Source organism: Nomia melanderi, chromosome 1, assembly GCF_051020985.1.
Source record: "Nomia melanderi isolate GNS246 chromosome 1, iyNomMela1, whole genome shotgun sequence".
Classification (NCBI taxonomy): Eukaryota; Metazoa; Arthropoda; class Insecta; order Hymenoptera; family Halictidae; genus Nomia; species Nomia melanderi.
This window is the reverse complement of record NC_134999.1, coordinates 18,149,822-18,163,692: the sequence shown is the minus strand read 5'-3', so window position 1 is coordinate 18,163,692 and position 13,871 is coordinate 18,149,822. Positions and strand designations below refer to the sequence as shown.

Here is a 13,871-nt window from a genome sequence, read left to right as displayed (position 1 = left end):
ATATTTCAAAGAATCTTCGTCTGCAAACGGTTAAACCAATTAAGTAACAAAACATCAACGCACATTTCTCTCAGTTTCCATTTTTTCTATTAATTAAGCAATTGATACACAATTTATCTATTTCTCTTTAAGATTTTGCACATTTCGAAGAATCTTCGAAGGGTTAAACCAATTCAGTAACAAAACATCAACGCACATTTTTCTCAGTTTCCCTTTTTCTATTAATTAAGCAATTGATGTATAATTTATCTATTTCTCTTGAAGGTTTCGCATATTTCGAAGAATCTTGATCCGCAAAGAGTGAAACCAATTAAATAACAAAACATCAACGCACATTTCTCAGTTTCTCTTTCTTTCTATTAATTAAACAATTGATATACAATTTATATATTTTTCTTGAAGGTTTTGCACATTTCGAAGAATCTTCAAAGGATTAAACCAATTAAGTAACAAAACATCAACGCACATTTCTCTCAGTTTCCCTTTTTTCTATTAATTAACCCTCTATAGGGTCATGTAACTTTGAAGTCACGTGTCAGTATACTGGCATCTTGTTGATTTATTTCATTTTGCACTCAAAGTGGTGAATAAAATGAAGTAATCGGTTGACTGTAACGTTTATACGCTCACGCGTGAAAGTTTAAGGTCATTGTAACTTGAAAGTTACGAAACATATTCGTTTGATGAAATTATTGAAACTATTGAATATATTGTTAATTCGTATTCATATGTGGATATTTGTTAATTTTGTACTACATAGATTTTGTTATAATCGTGAACAAAAATTCGGCCCATAGAGGGTTAAGCAATTGGTATACAATTCATCTATTTCTCTTGAAGGTTTCGCACATTTCGAAGAATCTTCGAAGGGTTAAACCAAAGTATTAGTTCACTCGCGAGCCTGAAATGACACTACTACTACATTATCGTAATCGAAATTCCCCATTAGAATCCCAGCCGAGAAAGACAAGTGACGCCGGGGAATCACGAGTGAGCAGCATTCGAAAATTCATCGGAAGTTCAGCGTTGCATAGCGCTATCTGTCCCATAACGGTTCCGCGGATGCGCCATCGTGCGTGGCAACCGCGCGAATAAATTCATCGCGGAGGTGTTTTGGGGGTTGCGACTGGGGGTGGGGCTGGTCGGAGTTGGCCGGAGTTTTAACCGACAACTCCGCAACAGTTCGGTACCACCGTCACAGAGAGTTTAATAATTAATGACGTTCAGGAACATTCTTCTGTCCCCGGGAGTTCTTTGGGTCGCGGCGTTCCGCGGGAATCGATAACGCCCGTCCCGGTTCCGGAGAATTATCCGAAACACCGGCCGGAATTATCATCGCGGGGAACGTCATGCCGGGTTTTCACGAGTCGTTTCGCTCGGGCGAGGAGGGCGCAAGAAAACAAATGAAAAGCACTCGGCGAAAGTTTCTTCTCGCGGTGCTTCAGCTCCAGCGAAAATTCTGTTCGAGTGTTTTCTTCGAGTCTTTTATTACCGGATTCGATGAACGCGCGGTTCTAATAGTTTCATGTGAATCGATAAGTGATTGCTAGTGTGTCCGTAAGTGGAAACGGTACGTAATAGTCAGACATTCCAGTGAATCGTATTAAAGAGCTCGCGCGTAGTTCTTTGTAACGTTCACTTCGGTAATTCTTGTAATTGTTCATGTCAGTTGTGGAATAAATTGGAAGTATCAAAATGCCGATCGATGTTGGAATATTTTTGTCGAACGACATGTAATTTCTGTAATTTTTCATTTCAATTCTCGGATAAATTGGAAATATCAAAATGTCGATCGACGGTCAAATGTTTTAGTGGAAACGGTTTTTATAGAATCTCGGCCGTACTTTTCAATTCTTCGACGCGATTATTTAAAAATAATTTCACCGTTGCGCGCGGAACGGAACTTTCATTAAATTATTCAGTTCGAAGGATATATTACCTCGCTACTTTCCATTATATCAGAGAAACGCATTGTTCTGGGCTCGGTGTATTGTTATAAAGACGTTTCATTTTTGTTCGGACTCGTTCGAAAGTTTCCCGAAGGTATATAACGGCGATTAAATTTTTCAAGAAAAGCTTAAAGCTCGCTGCTTCTTTCAAAGGAGGCTCGCCCTTAAATATTAAATGCCCGGCAAAGTATATGCCGGTTTCATGTACCCGTCCCGACAATTACATCGCCGAAGGAAAGCACGGGAACGAGCCTCGCCGTCCATAAAGGAACAAAATATAATCTCACACGAGCTCCCTGACGCTTCCGAATCACAGTTGGGAATTAATTCTTACGACTCTGCGAGTTTCATCGTGAAATAACAACGTCCACTTTCATTAACGATGATGATACCTTGCTCCCGTATTTTCCTCCCACTTTGTGCACGATAAACAAGGAAAGGATTAAATTCACGGTTTCTAAATAATCCGCGTGTAAATACAAAGCTGGCAATCCAGAGTACCGCGAAAGGCACCATAGAAATTCCTCGTGGCCCATTAAGTCTAATTACAGCGTAATTAAGTTTTTTGTTCGGAGTAAGCATAATTTTTTAATTTTCCCAGTACCGAGGAACGCGTATTAAGGCTAATTAACGAAACCCAAGTTCTACTGGATCGCAAGTGATTAATAATAAATTAAATACTTCACTAAATGGCATTTTCGTTACTTTGTAGAGATAATCTTATATTTTCTACATCTCTTTCACTAGTAAATCCGAGTAAAATAATGAATTATCATTTAATATAATGATTTGTAGAGATAATCTTATATCTTCTATAGCCCTTTCACTAGTAAGTGCGAGTAAAATAATGAATTATCATTTAATATAATGATTTGTAAAGATAATCTTATATCTTCTATAGCCCTTTCACTAGTAAGTGCGAGTAAAATAATGAATTATCATTTAATATGATATTCTGTAGCATACACTTTATTCGAGTGTACTTTAAATTCCACAATTTCCAAGTGCGAGACACGTCCGGTTTCACGGTAAGCCCAGCTAGCTCGGATTTCAGAAAAATACCTTGGAAGTGTATGAAGGTTAATCTCCTCCGCGCTGTATTATTCCCATGTCTCCGAAAGGAAGTACTCGGAAGCCGGTCTAATCCGTCCCTTCAGCCGAGAAGCCGCGAAAGAGCGTCACAATCGATAACGGTTTCGATTCGTCGGCGAAGGAGCACGCGGAAGGGACCTCGGCCCGTTGCTCTAGAATTGCGTTCTCGCGTGCGACTCCGCATGGCCGCGGTCACCGCGTGCCAGGCATTCAAATGATTCGAAAAACGAACGACTCTCCGCGAGCCGGAGACATTCAAGAGTTGGTAACGCGATCGTCGTAGATCATAGCCCCATGACAAAAATCGTACGAATCAGTGTTTCCCAATGTGAAGCTTCCTTCAGAACGAGCAGCGATTAGAACTTTCTATTAATTCCGTCGTCTACAATATCGTGTCAGACTCGTGAGGAAGAGTTCGAACCGATTTTGAAAAATCTAAGTGTTACTTATATCTTTCAACCGTAAATTAAATATTACGTTTCTGTTATTAACCATTAACCGTCGAAGTAAACGCATACATAGACTACGCGTGAAAATTGTGTCGATTCCTGATGAATTATTCACGATAGAGTGCATCGATGATTGCTAAGAAATAAATCGTAGGACAAGGGGTTAACTAGTCAAATAGACTACAAAATAGAGATAATCTAATTAGATGATCAATTTTTCTTAGTGGAAACAGAAACAGAAGGGAAGAGAAAAATTGAAAAACTTAGTCGGATATAAGAATTGATATAAAATTAAATGAACGAAAGAAAAATAGTTAAAATGTTGACATCTGTCGCTTCATCGAAATGTTTGTCAAAATATCACAATAAAAAGCTGAAGATACGAACTGGAAAACTTAATCGAACGATATAAGAATTGATATAAAATTAAACGAACGAAAGAAAAATAGTAAAAATATTAACATCTGTCGCTTCATCGAAATGTTTGTCAAAATATCACAATAAAAAGCTGAAGATACGAACTGGAAAACTTAATCGAACGATATAAGAATTGATATAAAATTAAACGAACGAAAGAAAAATAGTAAAAATATTGACATCTATCGCTTCATCGAAATGTTTGTCAAAATATCACGAAAATTGGTGATAAATTATTGATATCGTAATATGTTACACGATCCTTTTACTATAGAAAGTTTACAATAAAAGGAAGATATTCGAGATGCGACAGTATCTGAAAGGATCCGAAAAAAAGGTTGAGACATACTGAGCTAAACCCTCAAAAAGTGAAGAAACTGTGTCAGTGTTGAAAGCGTAATGGACTGAAGGAACGTGAGCCTCGCGTTCGTATTTTTATCTCGGCCCCCGAGGCTGCGTGTAATAAACTCGAATCACGCGATGCGATCGTCCCCTGACGGGCCGCGCGGAACCGTCAGCGGGAACTTTGACCGATCAGAATCGTCTCTCCACCTTGTTTCGCGTCCTCGAAATTTAAGGCGAGTCAGCACGGAAATTTTCCTGCGGGAGGCATGCTTCTGCTGCCGATACCGCTGATCGAGAGTGATAGCACCCGCAGCTGCGTGGTTATCGAGAAATATGTGGGGAGTGTCGGGGAACAAGTGGCACGAGTCGAGCAATGGGGAGCCTTTCTTCTTTCTAACACGATTCTGTATATTTCCACGATTCCGAAGATTGAAATCTACGGCACGCCTGGAGAATGTGGTCGGTATTGCATTTGTAAAGTTTCCTGCAGATGGATGAAAGTTCCCTTTGAAACTGCGTACATTTTGTTGAATATGTAAGTAGTAGAGGTCAGCGATAAACGAACCTCGAGGATTTTTAATCTAATTCTTCGGAGACGAAGTCGATATATTGGCAGTATCAACGTTTAGTATCTACGATGCGAAGCTGTGAACCAATAATTGAATTATTCGAATAATTAACCCTTTGCACTCGAGAGGTGCATCTCGCTCACCAATTGATTTCATACAGTAAAAGTATAAAATTTGATACTTAATATTACACTTTGTAGAATGCATCAATTTGAGGAATATTCAAACAAAATAGCTTTGTCCCTCGATGTAAGTGTGATTTCGAGTTAGTTTCACAAAATATCCTCTCTATCTCATCAGAAAACGTTAAAATATTTCTAATGAAAAACTTCTGAGTGCGAAGGGTTAAAGGTTCAAAACTTCCTCCTAGTATTCAACCCTTAGCACTCCAGATGGTTTGTGATCAGCAACTGCGACTAATTTTTATAGTATCAATAGCAAAATGAAAAATGCTATAACATTTCTCAGATCTTTTATTTTCTTGGTACTAAATTCGGATGTGTGGAAAATCGAATAATTTTAGGGTAGATTCTTTAAGATTCATTAAATGTAATATTAGAACTGGTGCAATATTGGAGCCTACAGAGTTCAAAGGGTTAATCCCTAGCGAAAATGAGAAATGTTATAACATTTCTCAGATCTTTTATTTTCTTAGTGCAAAATTTGAATATGTGGAGAATCTAATAATTGTAAGGTAGTTTCTTTAAGATTAAAATATCTAATATTATTCCTGCAATGTTGAAGCCTACAGAGTTCAAAGTTTAAGAATCTCGATATTTAATTCAGCTTCCTTCGCTGATTTCGAATATTTCAAAAAATCCTCATGCACGAACCAATACTTGAAATTTCTAATATCTCTAATCTAATCTAATCTAATCTAATCACTTGTAATCCTCCTTAAAAAGTATACACGTCCCAAGTTCAGGGAGTAATTCAAATAAAAAGAAACTATCGAACACTCGATTCATTCGTCGGCCAACGCCAGCTTCCTCTCCGCAGTTCATCGGAATTCCGAAACTCTCGAACGATGAACCCTGACTGATTCAGCAGCCGATCAAACAGAACCGCATTCCGGCAACTCCCGCAAGAAAACCGTTCAACGACGGTCGGCTGCCATTCCACCGTGGTAAAAAGGAAATGGAACGGTCACGTAACTCCGGGACGGGCGCATCCATCACACCCCGTGCCTTCCATCACGGCGAGCAAAACGAAAACCGCGACACGGCTCCCCGATACAAATCGACGCGTTTCCTAATCAAACCCCGGAAATGGACCGGCGAAATTCGTTACACCCGTTGCGTCCGCCTCGTAAAAACGCTCCGCGCGATTCCTTAATGAAAACCCGTGGCTTTGGCCTTCACCTCGATCCTCGAGCTCTAGAATCAGTCTGTCGCGTTATAGTCATTCGAAGCTCCCAAGTGAAAACTGTTCAACGAAAGTGTCTTACAAGCGTGTCATCGTCGTAGCAGCTACGCGTCAGAGACGTATAGATACTGACCCCTAAGGTCTGCAACTATAACCACAGAAAAGCCTTGAATGACTACGACCGTCATGAAAACAAATCTGACATATTCACACGCGGTCCTCGCGTAGATCGATGTTACTCGATACCGAAAACTCCATCGGAACACTATACGTATCCACTCGTCCTCCAAAATATCCCATGCAAACTTCACCAAGATCAATCATTATCCCATACAGCTCCGTCTAACGACGTTACAGAGTTTAATAAATCCTCCAGCGCAATTACCTCCTTCCCAATGATCCCGGGCTCCGAAGCTTCTCACACAATTGCTCCCGTTTCGTATCACAAATCACCAGTCACTTTGAGTAAGAAAGGAGGAGATCGATCGTTCTGCGCGGGGTCGATCGAGATATTCCTGGTTAGAGATCACCGAACTCGGGGAACCGTCGCGGATCGGGTCGAAGGATCACGGGCCGCGCACGTGGTGCCGCGACGTGCGCCCACGCTAGACTGGCGCTCGCTCGCTCGCTCGGTCGGCCGTCTGACTCGTCGCTGACTCTCCCTACTGCGTGGTTGGCCGACCGGCTGGATGGCGTGGGGTGGATGGCTGACTGCACGCCGAGAGCAACCCTTTCCCTCGTCCCACGCCCCGCTGTTCTTCTTTCACCCCGCGCCGGGGATACGTTGCAGTCACGCGTTCTCCAGCCCGCCTCGAGAAAAGTTCGAGCCTTCGATCTGCTGCTGCTGCTGCTGCTGCTGCTCGAGACCCCCTCTGGGATCCTCTGCTACCGTTGAGAGGATTTTCCTAGGGATTTTCCTAGCCGACGAGCACCGTTCCTCTTTCGGTGTTCCCTTCTTGCCTAGCCTGGCCCTCGTTACGAAACAACCCTCGGTTTCGCGGGGATTCCCCTTTTTGCAGCCTTTTCGAGTTTATCGTTTGATTATCTTGTTCCTCTGATTCGGGTGTTTGGAGTTCTTACGAGTCGCCTTATCGGTGTTCGAGTGGAAGTGATCGATGGATCGAGTGGCAGTGAATAGCTCGATTATGAATAGTTGGTTGACTATGAATTAATTGGAGCTAACGTGGAGTTTTCGATTCAACCGTTGGAATATCGTGTTTGAAAAGTGTGTGTCGGATGGAGAGTGGTGCTTTATGTTTGAGTTTTGAATGAGTAACGTTGGAAACCGGTTCGTTTGTTGATTGACAGATATTTTGCAGGTTATTAATTGATGTTCAGGAGTGACGGGTTACCTCGAGATTATTTTTGGCAGTGAGCACTTTGTAGATAGCCTGAAGGTAGGAATGAAGTTAGCGGAGGAAGACGTGGAACGGAACGACGAGGGTGAGAAGGTTTGTGGCAAGGGATGACCTAAGGGTGGTTTACGATCCCGATTCTCTATGAATTTATGGTGGTCAAGGTTTGGCGAGCGGCAGCTCTTGCATAATAAAATTGAAATTCATAATATCAGTAAGCTATGTATAACTATTGTATACATTTCCTATATATTAATGGATGCGGTACATTATTTAGCGAGCTAGAATATTCACTAGCGTTACGACATCGTACCGCACAAAATGTCCCAGAAGCGCAGTTTAATATTATCATCAGAATTATCATGGCATTCCGCGTATTCACGGTGACATAAAGCCGAGAACTTAAAACACACCGAAACAAACAGTTCATCGTGTCTTAACGGTCTTTGTATCATTTACAATCTAACGAACTCCTCTCCGACTCGTCAAAGAAAACTGTAATTCCAGCCTGCTTAAAATAGTCCATGAACCTCCTAATTAACAAAAATATACGTGTTCTGATTATCGCTATCGTGCGCGACATTTTATTTCCGACCACGCAGCACCGAGAAATTTATAGAAATTATTCCCACCTAGCGACATGTTCGTGAACAAGTCACTTGACGTCTCCGCCGAACGTCTGCCTTGACGATTTCCAAAATCTTCGACACTAGAACTACCGTACCAGTCAAAATGACTGGTTTCGATTTTTTTGTTTAGCAATTATTGATATCTTCGAAGCATTGAATATTCGGAATGATTTTGAAAATAAATAGTTTCATTTGAGTATTATAATGAATGTCTGAAGAAACCGAAAATAATCTACTGTTAGAATTTTTATAGGGATTACATATCAATCGTATTAAATCCTCGGTAGTTCTAGTGTTAAAATGATCAATCATCCACAGTCTTGGATATTCTCGTAACCAAGGACTCGGAAATTCTTAAGTTAATAAGAGATTACCAACAGACTTAACCCTTTGCATGAATTGAATTCTAAATTTGATCATTTTGTTCGGTCAAATCAAATGGCAAAGTCGACAGATACACTATAACGCAAATTGCTGAAAAGTCACGACGTCGATGATAAGAACAGTCGCTCGACAAAGATGCCGGTTACAACTGCAGTATCCGCGTCTCCCCTCCGCGCCCCTTTCGATTATGGCTCCATCAAATTAGTCTGGCTCGCGGGAAGTCATACAATCGCGAGCAACCTGTCTCGCGCGCCGGCTTCCCAGACCATCCAGCGATTCCAGTTACTTTGAAGTTTCCCGCGGAAGGATATTTGCCTGTGTGGCTAGCGTCGCTTCAGCTTCTTTCGTTATCGCGCCGCTCCTTAGGCGCGATACACCAGTAAAAGTAAATGCTGGACCTCTTGTGCGCAAAGTTTCGTTAGCACCGAACGAAGAATCTTAACCCTAAAACTACCAGAGGGGTCAAATGACCCATGTCTGATGTCTTTTTGTAATTATTAGAAAGACAAATGTTTCTCTGAGAAATTATTAAAGAAATTCATTTAGCACTACGCAAATTGAATTGTAAATCAATTAAAGTCTGAACAGATGCACTCTTGGAGTTTCTATAGCGAAATTTTCAAAAGTCAATTGAAGTGCTCGGTAGTTTTAGTGTTAAGACAAGCGAGCGGATACTTGACATTACAATAGTATTTACTTGATATCCTTAGTAAATATCAAGCGTTACATACATGAGTTGTAAGTAGATGTGTCGACGTTTTGCCGAGATCAAACTTTCATATTTCGAATACTGAGTTGCGAACGAATGATTTAGTAACTCAAACAGCAAGGGATCAATGCATAGTTTCCTTTTCCTATATTGCTTGAGCATACGAGATATCATTATATTATCTGCTGAAGGTTTTGTGCACTTTGAAGAATCTTCGTCCGTAAAGGGTTAAGTATACTGTTCATGAAAGACAATAAAGAAAGAATTCTTAGCGAATTGATAATGTGAGTCGCTCTTTAACACTGGAACTGCGGATTTAAAACGATTGATATGTAATCCCTATAAAAATTCTGACAGTAGATTATTTTCGGTTTCTTCAGACATTCATTATAGTATTCAAGTGAAGCTATTTATTTTCAAGATCATTTCAGATATTCAATTTTAAGATACCAATAATTGCGAAACAAAACGATCGAAACCAGTCATTTTGACTGGTAGTTCTAGTGTTAATGTTATTCCATGAGCCACCACGCGAATTTTCGCTTAGAAACGTTGAACGTCGGATCCGAACTTAACTTGGCCACGGTATCGATCAGCGAGATCATCTAAACTGTTGCTGCACCGAAGGAAGACCCTCGAACAGCCGGTTTCTCGCCTCAAGTTCGCCAACGGGCGCCCTTATCGTTCGATCTGCGCCCTTAAACGCGACTATCAGGTGGAATCGTAACGGACGATAGCGCCGGAATTAGAGGGAGTCGCGTTTAAACAATTACCGGCCTTTTCAACGGACGATCGCGCGCCGATGGGAACCGCCTACGACTTTTATCGAACGATTTACTCGACGAACTCGCACGAACCCGGTCCCTGCGGGTAATGCTTCGTTTTCGTGGGGATTGAGATTAATTATAGCGAACGATCGAATGGGAACTCCGGGATTTGAGGAATGATAGAATCGAAATAGCTGAGTATTAAAAGTACCGTCTATTAGAAGTGCAACAGTCACCGAAATAATATTCGAGTTTCCCAAAATGAAAATGTTCCCTTCTTCGATATTAACACTAGGTTTACGGAACGCGTCAACTTGACGCAGATTGAATTTTATGAACATTATTTGGTAAATGTTTCAATCGGTTTTCGTTGATCCAATTACACGAATATGAATCCTGATCGTCTATTTCTACATCTACAATTTCCAAAAGCTAAATGAACGCATAGCAACTTCCGCAGGAACAATAGAATAAACTGTACGATAAATGACCGTAAACCTAGCGTTAACCCTTTGCACTCGGAAGCTTTTCACTAGAAACATTAGACTCTTTCCTATGAGACGTAGATGACATTATTTGCAACGAACTAATCAGAAAACATACGTAAATTAAGAAACAAAGCTATTTTACAGAAATATTTCGCATATCGATGCATTATACGGAACTTAATATTATATATAACACTTTGTAATTTTGTTATATCGAATCAAGTGGTGACTGAGAGTCACCTCTCGAGTGCAAAGGTTTAAAAATACCTTAACCTACGCTAAGAATTCTAGATACTACAATTGGGCTGCGGTGTTTTGGATGTTCGATAGTGGGGGATTGAGAGATCTTGTCTGTTTATAGGCTTAGAGTTCAGAAAGGAGGATAGTTATTTTATACAGTGAATCGAATGATTTTAAGGATAATTTGGAAGCGGAGAGTAGAGATCTTTGAATGTCTGGAGGAAGTGTATCGAAATAGATTCTAGTTTTCGTAGGAATATGCTGGATTGTACAATGACGAGTGAGACTCGTGATGAAGATTTCTAGACTAATTTAACAACAATCAATGTTGTTCACCCACGGATCAAAACAAACAAATATTTTGCTATTATCAATGTATTATATTCAAATGAAATTTACATTTGAAGTGGAATGGAAAATTTTGTTGCATTTCTTCCAAATTGTCGATAGTAAAATATTACATGAGCTTAGTTGCGGAAGTAAAGCCAAGGGGTTAAAGGATGAAATAAATGTAACATAGCCACGTTCGCCTAGTGCATCATTATGAGTCGTAAAATTCGCTCCATCGACTTTCGAGAGCTCTTATTCTCGCTGTCAAGTGTTCTCTACTTACGGCACCACTTTCACGAAGATAAAGGGAAAAGCAAATTCTAGGGATTTTATTGCGCGAATTCAGAACAGATGATAAACCAGCGGGAACTGCTTTAATAATTAATGAAGTGCATCCTGAACCGAGATACTCAGCTGTAAAGCTGATTTAAAACCGCAATTACTTTCGCGCCGAGTTAATATGTCCCAAAACGAATACGTAAAAGCGATGCGGTACCTTCAGCTCAGTACCGGATGTCAATATCCGTAAGGAAATGCTAAAACGAGATTAATTAAAATCTGCGAAGATCTCTCACGAGATTGATTTCATAAACCCGAATTCTGAAAAAGGTCTTGGTTAAGTCAAATTAGTCAATATTCGCAAGGAAATGCTAAAAGGAAATTAATTGAAAACCACGAAGATTTCTCACGAGATTGATTCCATAAACTGGAATTGTGAAGAAGGTCTCCGTAAGGTCAATTTAGCCAATATTCGCAAATGTTACAACGAAATTACATAAAAACCACGAAGATCTCTCACGAGACTGATTCCATAAACTCGAATCGTGAAAAAGGTCTCGGTAAGGTCAATTTATCCAATATCCGAAAATATTACAACGAAATTACATAAAAACCACGAAGATCTCTCGCAAGATTGTTTCCATAAACCGGAATTGCAAAAGGTCTTGGTTATGTGAATTCAGTCAATATTCTCAAGCAAATGTTACAACGGAATTAAATAAAAACCGCGAAGATCCGTCGCGAGATTGACTCCATACGGCCGAATTGTAAAAAGGTGAATGCCTTTCAGCAGGAATATCTGAATCGGCCGCGGTCGGCCGCGTTTATGCAGGGAACAAGTCTCGGAAAACGGCGCGTTTAACCTATGCGGAGAGGGTACGAGTGAAACAGCAAGTTTCCCTGGGCGGAGGCTTAAGCATTCCATCTCCGTCCGTCTGAAATAAGCAGCGGCCGAGTAGCCTATAAAATTCTCTTAAGGTATTGACGGTCGGGCTCGTAGAGCGGGCGGCCGTGACGTCGCCGACGCCGCCGCGGCCCCCTTTCACCCCTTCGCCGCATTAAACTTCAAGTCCTGGCGATAAAGCGTACCGGTAACAGCATTTTTATGCGGGAATCACGACGGGCCGCGATCTCGATCGGCGCTGAACCGCTATTCCGCGAGAATCTGTGCGTACTTGCGAGCGTATGCGAGAATCTGCGGTAGTTCCGTAGGTGTAGCACGTTAAATCGGTTCGGCGAAGTGAACGTGTTTCAATTGGAACAAACGAATTGACGGAATGTAATCCGATTGAAACTTGAAACTGTGACTGGAACCTTCGACGAGGACGTAGGTTTCGCGACGACGATCGGCGAGAGTTTCGAGAGGTTTGACTTTTGTCAAGTGTTTCATTTAATTTTTGTATATAGGAACTGTAACGGAATATTTATTAGTATCTCGAATGGCCTGTGTTTCGATTCGAGTATCGGTAAATCAGTTTCCTCGGCAGTTTCACGGGGAAACGTCTGTTATCTCGAATAATTGCAAGAGGAAGATAGGAAGTCGGTGGAAGAGGGTTAATTTCGATCGATTCCGCATTTCTATCATTCATTTACGTGCTCGTTATAGCGTTGAATTATACTGGCGCGTATCCGGCCAGCGACGCGTTTATTCAACTGTCACAACGAAATTGTGTTTCGCATCGAAGTAATTATGAAAGAGGAACGGTATCGACGCGCGGGCACGGCTTTTATCGCGGCAATTTCCGTCTGCTGCCTATTACCGTGAATGTTTCAGGCGAATCCGTCAAAACGTCGATCCGCGTCCCCGCCGTTCCAATCTTATCGATTGTTGTCAGAGTCATTGTTCTTTCATAAACGGCGGACATTGTCCGAGATAGCCGGCCCCCGTTACCAGTCGGTTCCGCGAGCGACTCGATCGTCCCGGTTTTCGAGAAATTAAGCGACAAACCGCGGCTGCATTAGTAACGAGTTTTTGAAATGTTGATGAACGGGCGGGATTAAGCGGAATCCGCGGTAGACCGGCTAAGAACGCGCTGTCCCCCGTGGTAAATGGAAAGAACAACCTCGCCGGCTATGAGCACTTCCGCGCGGAGATTAGAAGTAATCCCCGTAAGTAGAACGAACCTGTACACGCTCGGACCGCTGGCTTACAATGTGAAACCAGCCTTGCCTCTTATTGCCCTGATTTACGGGCTGCCTCGCATTTTAACGTGTTACCGGATAATTCACCGGCCAACTCTGTCAACACTCGCGACAGTTATTCGATCGGTATTTCCGGACGGAAGACACCTTGACACGTGACGCGTCTGACGACCGTTTAAACACCGGCGAATCCTTGAGGAAGCTTCAGCCTTTTATGAGACTCCCGTTCGTTTATTCAGGTGATCCGTACTTTTAGCAGCCTCGTTTTGTAATTAACTCCTGGGATTCTTGTTGTGCCAGTAGTCAGTTTCGCGGCGAAGGTTCTTGTGTTAATTTCGTGGGCAACGGTATTGCCAGTCGCG

General features: G+C 41.6%; 1 protein-coding gene across 3 annotated transcripts in view; it reads right to left on the bottom strand.

Annotated features, from left to right (window-relative positions):
• The window catches only part of LOC116429840 (uncharacterized), a 295,330-nt gene that overhangs the window by 155,084 nt on the left and 126,375 nt on the right, over window positions 1-13,871 (bottom strand). Inside the window, exon 1 of one of the 3 annotated variants that reach the window (XM_031983217.2) lies at window positions 6,572-6,795. The exons of the other annotated variants lie outside the window; for them this stretch is intronic. The gene's annotated coding sequence lies outside the window, so the exon portion shown is untranslated. Of the gene's footprint in view, window positions 1-6,571; window positions 6,796-13,871 lie in introns of those variants that run through there. 3 annotated transcript variants of the gene reach the window in all.